This window comes from Macadamia integrifolia, chromosome 3, assembly GCF_013358625.1.
Source record: "Macadamia integrifolia cultivar HAES 741 chromosome 3, SCU_Mint_v3, whole genome shotgun sequence".
In the NCBI taxonomy this organism is placed as follows: domain Eukaryota; kingdom Viridiplantae; phylum Streptophyta; class Magnoliopsida; order Proteales; family Proteaceae; genus Macadamia; species Macadamia integrifolia.
In genome coordinates, this window is record NC_056559.1 from 36,103,993 (window position 1) to 36,115,853 (window position 11,861).

At 38.0% G+C, this 11,861-nt stretch overlaps 1 pseudogene; it reads left to right on the forward strand.

Annotated features, from left to right (window-relative positions):
* LOC122074430 overlaps positions 1 to 11,407 on the forward strand; it is a 27,264-nt pseudogene extending 15,857 nt beyond the window's left edge.
* Positions 11,408 to 11,861: the final 454 nt, after the last annotated feature.

Genomic DNA, 11,861 nt, shown 5'->3' on the forward strand with positions numbered 1-11,861 from the left:
AAAAAAAAAAAAAAAAAAAGGAAAAAGAAGAGGAATTATATCAATGCATCTTCATAAATACTACATCTCAATGATTGGTCTACATCTTCATAATTACTACATCTCAATGATTGGTCTACTCCCAATCATTTTGGTGTCAATACAAAATGTTCTTAAAAAGCAGAGTCATGTCTTCCATCAAGTCCTTTATATCCTTGGCTCTACCTTTCCCTCATTCTCACAAAACAACCTCCAACTAGTCCCAGTTCTAATTCTAGGCTCGCATCTTTCTCATCCCAAAGAATAATCAAACCAAGATAATATAAGTAGTTGACAAATAAGGAAAAACAACCCAATTTTAACATTCAATCAATCATATTACAATCATCTGATTTTCCCCATCTACTATCTATTATAGCTCAGTGATTCATTCATCCTAATTGCATTATGCAACTTATGTGTAAATATATATATATATATATATACACACAAAATAATTTCTGCAAAGCATGCTCCATTCTTCAGTTCCGACCAATTCATTACCCGAAAAGAGGGTTAAGAGATGAAAAGAAGACCATGGTGGAGGTGTACTGGTCTCGAACAGCAAGGCTGATCAGCCTTATCAGCCAAAACAAAGGATGAAGAGGTGTTCTGGTCTCGAACAGCAAGGCTTATCAGCCTTATCAGCCAAAACAAAGGATGAACATGGTCTTCCTCTCTCTTCTCAGTGTGTCTGTCTCTTTGACCCAATCGATGGAATGTTTCATCTTTACTCAACACGGCAGTAAATGAGTAGAAGTACACACTACTACTGGAGTTGGACGGCACTGCATTGTGCATTGTGTGCTGCATACATAGCCATTTCTTCACTGCTTTCCCTTTGTTGTCAAAGAAACCAATGTTTTTTTGATAAATTCTCATAGGGCTTCTCATCCAAACCGTCATCTCTTTAACCAGTGTTTGACTGCGATAACCGCCGGCGGAACAACCAACCTCCCATTACGGAATACTGATCTCAGCTCTTCCACCCACTGTAACATGATCACCAAGGCAGAACCCCTAGTGCAGTCCGTGAAAATCCAACTTCCCCTCCGAACAATTTCATCTCAAGGTCTCCACTAGCACTGGCGTTCCAGTCAGTTCTTCAACTAGCAAACCCTCATCTCTCAGCAACTTCTCAATCAGTCCTTCCATCTTGTGTGGAAGAAGCTTGGCTCTTGAAGAAATGACATAATTTTTGGGCAATGAATTCAGAACGGAATTGTAAGTGTGAACCAAGAAATGAATGTCTGGATCCTTCATCTTGCAAAGCCATGATACCATTTCTGATAGCTCTGAATAATTGCCATTCGACGAAAGAATGATATTCAAGCAGATTGTATCCAAAACATTCCCTGCATGCGCCATTGGTCCAAGAACCCTTAGCATCACTATCATAGATTCTGTTCTCTCATATCCATTTGTGTTACACCTGAGGGAAGATATTGATTATATCCAAAACATACACTCGTTAATGTGGTTCTGATTTATAAGTAAATACAGTACCAACACAGGATCTAATACAGAGTAAAAATATCCAGGTTCGAGAGGAAATGCATAAACCAAGATAAACAACTCAGATCAGCATATAGGGTTGATTGAGTGGTCCTTGATAGGGATATAACAGTTGCTGAAAAACTCATCTACATCCAATGGTCAGATCTGCTGATGTGGACAAGTCCTAGTGGAACTAGGATAGGTCAAAACCAGTCAGACTAGGAATGGTATGACTGATCAGATTACAGATTTGGTATACCCAACATATAACTATTTAAGCCTCACACAAGGTTATGAAGGCGAGAAATCGGCCAAAGCGTTGGAGGATGGTCAAAAAGCAAGGTGACACCAACAAGGCTTCAGTCCAGGCTGAAACGCCTTATCGCCTAGGCGACACCTTGATAACTATGCCCTCAAGTAACCAAAACCCAATCCCACTTGTAGTAGGACTGTAGAAACTAGACAACAGAACCAGAATTTGACTTAAGGTACTGTCGACAGAAGATTTCTGGAACCAGAATCACGATCAGGTATGTAGAATCTTGATTTCCAGCAATCCTAGTGAGAGTAGGAATGCCTGAATGCATGGACAGAACTGAGATCAATTGCAGGTTTTGAAGAACAGAAACTGAATAAAAAGTCTTCGAATATAGATCAATAGAACAAGAGGACAGTATCTGGGCTTCCCACCGCAAAGTATTGATTGGGTTCACAACCAATCCACCTGTTGAATCACCACAACAGGGAGCATTCTGAACGAAAAGCAAAAGCCAACAACCTCCTTACAAACTTACATAGATTACTCAAAAAACGACTTAAACACGAAATTAACTAATAAGGTAACCTAGGAAACTAAAATAATGATGGGAATTGACTCAAAACAGGGGTGGACTTGTAGAATCCTAATCTAGCTTAACTAAAACAATTAATAGCAATGAAAATAAAGAAATAAATACAGTTAACTATTCCTGTATGCCTAGCCTCTACAGCTCTACCCATATTATAGGCCCATTACAATGCTAATACATTGGATCAATGGCCCATGACATACATAAGCCAACCAGAAGCTTATTTCCACTGAAAAGTAAGCCCACATCTGCGATTTATCTGCGTCAGTCGTGAGACGAGGACTTACCTCTGCTAAATCCCACACCTGGCGACAAAGCTTGGCTCTGCAAAATGGAAAAGAGAGAGGTTTATGTCGAGGCCTTTAGTCGTATGCGTTCCTTCATTTTTTATCAATAGTTCTGTTTCAAGTGCTCGGTTTTTTACAAAAGAACAGAAAAATGAACCGGCGTTACCGAACAATTTTCTGTCCTAATACTTTTCCTATGGAACCCAAAAAAAAAAAAAAAAAAGTTACCGAACAGACCGCTAGTTACCCTTGTTCACCTTCTGAGGATGTTTGTAAAGTGTAGTATTGTCTAATAAAAGGTAATGACAGCATAGGCTAATCTGAAGTATCTCTTTATGTGGTGGGGAATTGACAGTTGATGCCTATTCTTGAAACACTTTATAATGCTTCGAGGAGGACGTCTAATCAAATCTACATGCTGTTGATTATCCTTCTTATACTTAGTCAGGATTCGACCTTCAATGCCAGTATTCACAAGCTGGTGAGAGTCGCCTATTAGACTAAATTGTGCTGACACTAGAAATTCATATTGTTTGTGGTTACCAATATTTTGTTTCTTTTACAGATCCTGCCTAGTGTTCCCTGGTACCAAGAGCGTCTCCTCCATAACACCTCACTTGGTTCTTTGATGGTAATAATATTAATAAGGACTGTGAAGTATAACCTATCCAAGATGCGGGTATGGCCTGAGTCTCCTTTCTTAGCTGATTTCTTTGTGTTGATATTTTCCGTCAACTTTCTTGAGAAGACTGATATTCTGGATGCCCGTCTTTGGTTCTTCATTAATTTATTTCTTACAATATTCGTTGAACACCTTCTTATATGTATTTTACTATGGTGTGGTTGTCTGATATTGGGTTTGGTCAAAGTTCAAGAAATTGTCGGCTTTCTTTAAGGTGTGTGTTGGTGGTTTATGTTCCATTCTCATTTTGCCTTTTGAAATTGCTCCAGGATGTTTACCTCCATACGAATTGTCTAGCAACTTTAGCAAACATGGCTCCACATGTTCATCGGCTGACTGCATATGCTTCGCAGAGACTGGTTAGCCTTTTCGATATGCTTTCGCGCAAGTATGTTACTCCTTCGTTGTCACATCCTGTGTTTGACATTTTCTTTACCGGATTTCCCCCACCTTTCCAGCCTCTTTTCCCAGATTTGAGATGACAGTACCTCCTCATATTGATGGCTGGTCTGAAAGATCTGATTTCTCAACAGGTATACCAAATTAGCAGAGTTGAGAAATGATGACATGCTAATAAATAAGGCCAACTCAGTGGATGGGGGCAATGTCACCGAAGATGCGGTAGGAATCTTTCATGTCTTTCTTATCCTAGCATTCATGTTGTTTGTATCTCCTTTCCTCATTCCTTCTCTCACGGAGTTTTATTTATTGCAGTCAACTGAGTTGCACATCTATACTGACTTCCTGAGAATTGTACTGGAGATTATAAATGCAATCATTACTTATGCACTGCCTCGGAACCCTGAGGTATTAGAACTGATCAGATAATGTTGGATCCTAAACAAAAACATTTATTACATATTTACATGCTGGAGCTGTTTCTTCCCCGTATCTTTCTCATTCAAGCAGGTTGTGTATGCAATAATGCATCGTCAGGAGGTTTTCCAGCCATTCAAGAATCATCCACGCTTCAATGAGCTGCTTGAGAACATTTATACCGTATGGCATCAAGTCCAATTTTCATTCCATGACATTTATATTTTAGTTTTTTGAAGATCACACTCATAAACTTGATAAATTTGTCACTGTCGAATCTTTTATTTCTTCACAGTATATGATTCTTGTGATGTTTTGATTTAACGAAAGTACTTAATGCTATTGTATTAAGTAGATGGGTTTTCATATAGGAACTTCTATGGAAATGAAAATAGTCTACTCCAACATAATATAAATGGAAATCTATATTCAATAAAGACTAAGAATTGATATCCACGGACTTGAGGATGGTATGACACTTTGACACGATTTAATTTAATTTATTATTATTATTATATATATATTTTTTATTTCTTCTCATAAACACATTTTAGTAGATATTCATAATAGATTGGGTATTGATTTGGAATGGTCTACACTTTTTTTTGGGGGGGGGTTGGTGGGACAGATTGAGATCATGAATTTGAGAGATCTTTTGGTTTGGCCATATGCAACATTTTCTCTCACTTTCAACCATACAATTAACTCAAGGAGTGCACTTAAATAGAAACTAGAAACCAAAAAAAGAAACTGACTCCATGAAATCGTAGATCGGCCCATTTTATCTAACATATAAACAAATCTAACATGTCTATTACTATATTACCTCCCCCCCCCCCCCCCCCCCCCCTAATATTATACTCTCTCCCTTTTTCTTTGTGGCTGGGGAGCTTCTTGGGTATTGCACACCAAGGTTCAAAGTATTGGGTTTCGTCGACCCTTGGGAAGACCGAAATTTTGGTAGAAATCTAGGAAATTTTGAGGAAACAAGGAAAATTTTCCCAATTTGGTGAAAACTTTGGTTTCAACCCCCCAAAATATGTTTTTATTGCCTGATTTTTTGTGTACGTCCTATTTTAGACATTTCTAACTCATTCACATAATTAATGTCATGGAAAAAACACCTAAAGTCATACTTTGTGGTGTTGACTAAAGTTTGCTAATGTACGTTGAGTCGTTGACTGAAACTATACTACATAAGGACATATATAAGTTACTAACTAAAAATGTGAAATACATTATTGAAAGTTTAAAACAAACGAAACATAATGTAAAGGATCCAAAATAAATAATAATATTACATAATTGTGATTTATCTCTCAAGTCTCAAGTCTCAAGTCTCAAGTCTCAACAGTCAACAGAAAATTCCAAGTAGATTGTCTAGGTAGTTCCAACCCATGAGCTACGTACCACTGCAGATGTAGCCGCTCCTCTAAATGCACCACATATGAGTCCCATGACATGTTTTGGTAGTCTGTCACTGCTCATCTATAAGATGCATCATCAACATCAGCCAAATATCCCAGCCTAGGGAATGGCTCATTTATAGTGATAGGATGTGGATGTGGCACACAATGTTGGGATGGGTACTCAAAGATATTGCCAACAAAAGATGACTCACCCCCTGAACTACCCTACTATCCAAATTAAGTAGAAGATCCACCATACTTTCCATATCCACCACCATATCCAAATGAATCAATGCTCTCGAAGGATGCCACACAAGATTTAGAGAAGATGGGATTTACCTTTTTGGTCCAAGCTCCTTTCCTTAGGTAGATTTGCTATGAATGTGCAAGATCCAAACTTATAATGAAGATTTGAGGGCACAAAGGCAAAATCTTGAGTGTTTTCCCAAATTTTCAACTTCATAAAGAAGAAATAGGGGATAGGGTCGAAATTTTGAAATAAGAAGGCTTGGTTTCCCGTTTAAGAAGGTTTTATAAAGGCTGACCCATTGGTCCACTCGAAAATTCCCGAAATGTGGGAATTTTGGTTCATACTAGTCGAAACCAGTGAGTTTTAAAAGTCACATGGTTTTTGGTATTGGAGTCCTAAGATACCGTGGAAATGTAGGAAATTTTGACAGTATCGGTGGAAACCTTGAACCATGTTCCACACAAATATCATGATTGGAGGGCAAGGATCCATGTAGCCAACACCATGTAGTTGGGATAAGGCTGAGTTGTTGTTGTTGGTGCTGGCACTTGGTTCCATTTGGTGCTAGATGCAAGTTTAGGTTCCAAAAACAAGAATTTTACATAGAATCTCTATTGTGGTTAGAGAAGCTTGTTGGTCTCTCAAAAAAATTCTTATAGGGCATTCCTGTTGGATTGGATCCATCATCAGGGACTGTAGTTGATCTTGTGAGGTCCTCCCTCCCTCCACCCTTTTACTGATTGACTAGCCTCCAGTCCCTACTCTTAATCCTTCAAGCTAGACAGATGGAGATAGGTTAGGGCTCTTGGTCTGGGTAAATTCAATTTTGATTGGTGTTGCTGATTCTGTGTAGCTTAGAGGAATGCTGTCCTGTTTTTCAGCATGTGGTGGAAGGGGACTCAGCCAGAGCCATTGGATGAATAGCTTCAGCTACAAAAGGCCCTGGAAGGCTTACTCCTCTTGGAAGAAGAGTAAGCTTCGAGTGTCTCTATGATGATGCATGAGAATTATGGTAGTGGTCTTATTTTAGTGGAAGCAAGCTTTGAGTCGAGTTAAATATGTATTAGGCATCCAATGAGTTTTCATTGTATTGGGGCTGTGTCTAATAGAGGGTAAGAGTTGGAAGTACAAGATAATACTTTATAAGTTAAGTTGAACTAATAGTTAGATTCGGAGTTGTTTTGAGACATTGTCAATTATATAGCTAGTTTGATTAGTGGTTGGTTAAGGCTACTCCTAGTCATGTTAGGGGGTCTGATTTTGAGAGTTTTTGTATACTCATTTTTCCAGCCGATTCAGTATAGGAGTTCTAGTAGTAGAATTTCCAGTTAATGGTAAATTGCTTCTGTAGATTCAGTAGCTGAATTGGGTGCATTCGCAGGGCCTTTTGGTGGATTCCAAGGAGCATCACAGGTGGATTTCTTGTTTCCCTATTCCCTTATTCTATTTGCTATTTTATTTCTTCCACTCCCAAGACCCTTACCTTTCTCAAGCTTGCAGCATCCCTTTTTTCTGCTACTGTTCCAGTGAGCTTTGATTACACATAATTGCTTGAAAACTGATCTTCATTGGTCCCAAATTTTATGTGTATTTTGTTTATTTAGTTCTGTTGACTGTAAGTGATAACTGTTAGCTTCAATGCCCTGATAATAATATATCTTGTTTCTGCTCTAACTACGTTATATCACTAGGACTGTTCTGCGGCACCTATTTTCGTCTCAAATTTCTGAAAACTCTTACCCTCATACATTACTCCTTTTAGAGGACCACTTGACTAAAGTCCAGGTCCATCAGATCATCATCCCAGCTGAGTTGCTCACTTTCTCCTATCTTCTGTTGAATCTGAACTTCTGGTTATATCTGTTTTGTCCTTTCTCTCATGCCTTTCTTCGTTCATGGTTCAATATTCTGGTGTCCTAGGCGTAGAGGAACTGCACCAATCCATCCTGAACTTGGTGGTTAAACTCTACTACGGTGATGATACTGTAGGAGAGGTCTTGCGGAAAAATGCTCGACACCAGGATGATAAAAAGCTTAACACCTCTCATTCTTATTACTTATCCAATATGAAAAGAAACAAATTAAAAATGAAAAGGTCGTCTTATTCAAAACTGCTTGGAGAAATCTGGATCTAGCTACTTAGGGTCGCACCCTCATGGGTCCAGATTCACGGAAGTATCGATAGATGCCTAAAGCAATTAATGGCGCAATCAAATAAGGCTCTACAACATCCCGCAACTTTGTTCTGTTACTTCCATATTCTATTCTCTGTTGTTTGGAGATCCTTCTAGTATATCCCACCATTTGAGTCCTTATTTAGATTTAAATGTGCATTTTTGCAATCATATGAACTTGCTTAAGAAGGATGTTGTATAGTAATTTCTTGTCATATGAATCTGCCAAGAATATAACACTAAGAGATTTGGTGCAGTCTTCAATATTATTCTTTTTTTTTGTGGGGGGGTGGTTTGGTGTGGAGGGGGAGTTCTTTTGGTCTTTATTGGTATATCTAAATTATTAATTATAGTCATTATTAACCCCAACCCACCCCCCCCCAAAAAAAAAAAAAAGAAGACTAAGATTACAGGAAGAAGAAAATTGAAACAAGAAACTATTATAATTGCACCCAAAAAAAAAAAAAGGAAAAAAATATTACCCTTCATATTGTCATATTCCTTTCTAGGGTATCTACATAAGACACAAATCCGATTTCGGGTTGTAGTTATTTTATATTTAGAATTTATATTGTAAGTAGAAATGGGAAAATTTTTTCATGTTAGAATTTATTTCTCCCTGTATGTTTTTGTAAAAGGTCTGATGGAATTTTGGCAAGGACTTTAAAACATCCCAAATACCAAAAATATCACTATTATGAAATGAGTCCAATGTTTCAAAACACGGAATCGGGTATTAGATCGGTCCCTATCAATATCTGATCTGGATCAGATTGGATTCGGCCGCCAAAAAATTCAAGAATCTTCCCACAGATCTTAAAACGATTTTAGGGTTTTGGACTATGAATCATCTGTATTGAGTCAACTGGTTACCGTTCCCAGTCTGAATCTGCCGATTTTCACTGATCTGATTACTGATTCTTAAATCTGTGCACAAATTCCTTTATTACTGCAGGCTTTAAGGTTGTAGCATAACTGGAAGATTTAGCCTTCTATATTCAAATTCAATTATATAAAATTCTCAAGAATACATCCAATTTATGTTGATGTTCAACCTTTGTAGGTATTAGATTTCTTTAATAGTCGCATGGATGCCCAGAGAATAAATGGGGAATGGTCTGTGGAGAAAGTCCTCCAAGTCATAATCATCAATTGCCGATCTTGGCGAGGTGAAGGGATGAAGGTAACTTTTGTATCTCTCTCCAAGCGAATAATATCTTGTGGGATTTATATAGTTATTTTAATTTGGACTTTTCCTTTCGTTTTAAATGTTGACAGATGTTTAATCAATTGCGATTCACCTATGAGCAAGAAAACCATCCTGAGGAGTTCTTTATTCCATATGTTTGGCAGCTGGTTCTATCTCGCAGGTAATTCCTTCCTATATTTCCTTCACGTGTGGGTTACTGTTTGAAAGGGGCAAAGGAACAGGCATGTAAAGTTAGTTTTTTTAATTTTTTCATTTGTATCTTGGCATAAAAAAATTGATAAGATGTTTCTGTCCACAAGTTTCACTTGTGATGTCAGTCCAAAATAGAATGAGGATTTTGAACCAATAAAATAAAATGAGACGAGGATATGACTGCTCTAGTTGAACATGGTGCACTTTTCCTTAGTTATTTTGAATTGAAGTTCATTACTTACAATAGTATTTGCAGCAATATTAGAAACAGAAAGCGAGAACGAACAATGTAGAAGAGGGAAGATGAAAGGAGAGAAGAGATTGCCGCAAGAAAGAGTAACAGTCCATACATGTGGCAGTCCGCCTAACTACATTATGTTAGGGTGAACAAGTACAAAAAGCAAGGACAAGGATACCCATCAGTCCTTGTGGTAGTAGAAGAACTTAGACTAAACAATAAAGACAAAAAATAATTAAAACCAATTACCACAGGGTCTGGCAATAATACCCCTGTGCCTTGAGGTACCGTATACATAACTTGATAGGCTTGGTTCTGTGATTGTATCTAATACATGGGTTGTATGAGGGTTATTTCCAATTATACGGACATTGATCTTGTAAGCGTGGTTTGTTACATGCTGAAAGTTTCTTATAAATGGTGCTGACAATTTCCTGTTTCATTCTCTTTGCCAGTGGTTTCAGTTTTAACCCCAGTGCCATAAATTTGTTCCCAGTTGATATGCCTGTTGAAGTAAGTATACTTTTTGCATTCAATTTTCTGTTCTTTTTTTTCCTCCTTGTAGTATGGTCTTTCCTTTGGATAATGCTATATTTCTTTGGTATATATGTTGTCAGAGCTTTCATTTGGTCAAATTGAGCACTGAAAACTCTTGGTACAGTTGCTCCTTTGTTTTTTTTTCCTTTGGAAGAAGCCTTTTACTTGGATGGTTCTTACTCTTTTGCATGCTTTTGAATCTGTATTTTCTCCATCTGATCTTTGGTTTATAAGATCTGTAGGGTGTGTATTGAAAACTGAAAGGTTCAAAAACACCTGTGTACTTTTTATTCAATGTAGTTGCATTTGCCTGCTACTTGGAATTGGTTACCTATTCCTCAGAGGAGGTTTACAAGGTAGGAGTAGGACCACCATGACCTTTTAGGTAACATGTTCTAAAAGTTGGTTGAAAATAGTATGAATCTTGATCCTATGCGTCTCTCTCTCTCTCTCTCTCTCTCTCTCCACACATATACAAGTATGCACAAACTCCATGGCTTTAAATGAGTACTACTTTCATTGTGTTAAGATGCAGATAAGTAACACACACCATCTAGGGTTGGGCGAGCAATGAGTGGCATCAAACCAATGTAATTAGGTCTTATCATTGTTTTTACACCATGGATAGGAAGTTTATCTATATCATTCAACTTGGTCCATTTCTTGAGAAAAGGATATGTTTGAATTACATTTTCTGCAACTCTCCCATTTTCAAGAACTCTCTGCATGCTCTCTACTAGCCAGTTTAAGTGGGTGCTCTTTCACAATGGTACTGGTTTGCTCTTTGCTCTTTCTGGTCTGGTGTTTTTTGAAGCATATGATCCCTAGATCTTATAGCATGCCATTGTCATTTTTGTTAAATACATGGGTACAATTCTAACTAAACTTGGCTACAGTTCTATATTTCTGTTAAAGAAGTTTCAGATTGTATGGTTCACTGTTCACAATCATGGTTCAGTGCCAAATAAGATGACATTATGATTTATTTGCCTCAGGAACAGGCACTGTGAAGGAGCAAACTGGTGAGTTCAACGTGTAGAGGGAGATTGCCTTGTGCAGTTGCTGGCAGTGCTCGAGGGTACTGGAAACAATCATAAGGTGCTCAGTAAATGTGTAAATAGATGTAGTAGAAAATATTCTTCTCATTCTTTTCTGTTTATAAGTTATCAGTTGATGTGAATCTGACGGTGGCTAGTGTTCCATAAATGAATTTATATATCATTTTGTTGAATGAGAGATTTTGCTCAAATGATCTCCTAGAACACTTTCGATCATTAACGTTATAGTCAAATGTTCTCACCAACACTAGATGATACACTGATTCCATGCATCCATAATAGCAGATGCAGGGGATGCCAGATATCTTGTGCAGCATTTTCTTGTCCTCATCAAGCATCTTGTTGAGGACAGTGGTGATCATCTACTGTTATTCCATTCATCGGTGATAGAGTGGCCACGATACACTGATCTGATTCTATGCATGCTGCACTTGTGGACAGTGGTGATCCATCGACTGTTATTTTCCTTCACTGCTGAGGTTTCTCTGCCTGGAAGTGTATGCCATCGTTCCTTGTGTGTCTCTCTCTTCCCCTAAACAAGGGTTAGAGATGTCTTTAACATGGGGAGGAGAGATGGTCATGGAAGCATTAGCGCATAAGGTTTGAGAACTTGGTATCAGGAATGGGATCGGTCAAGGTAGATAC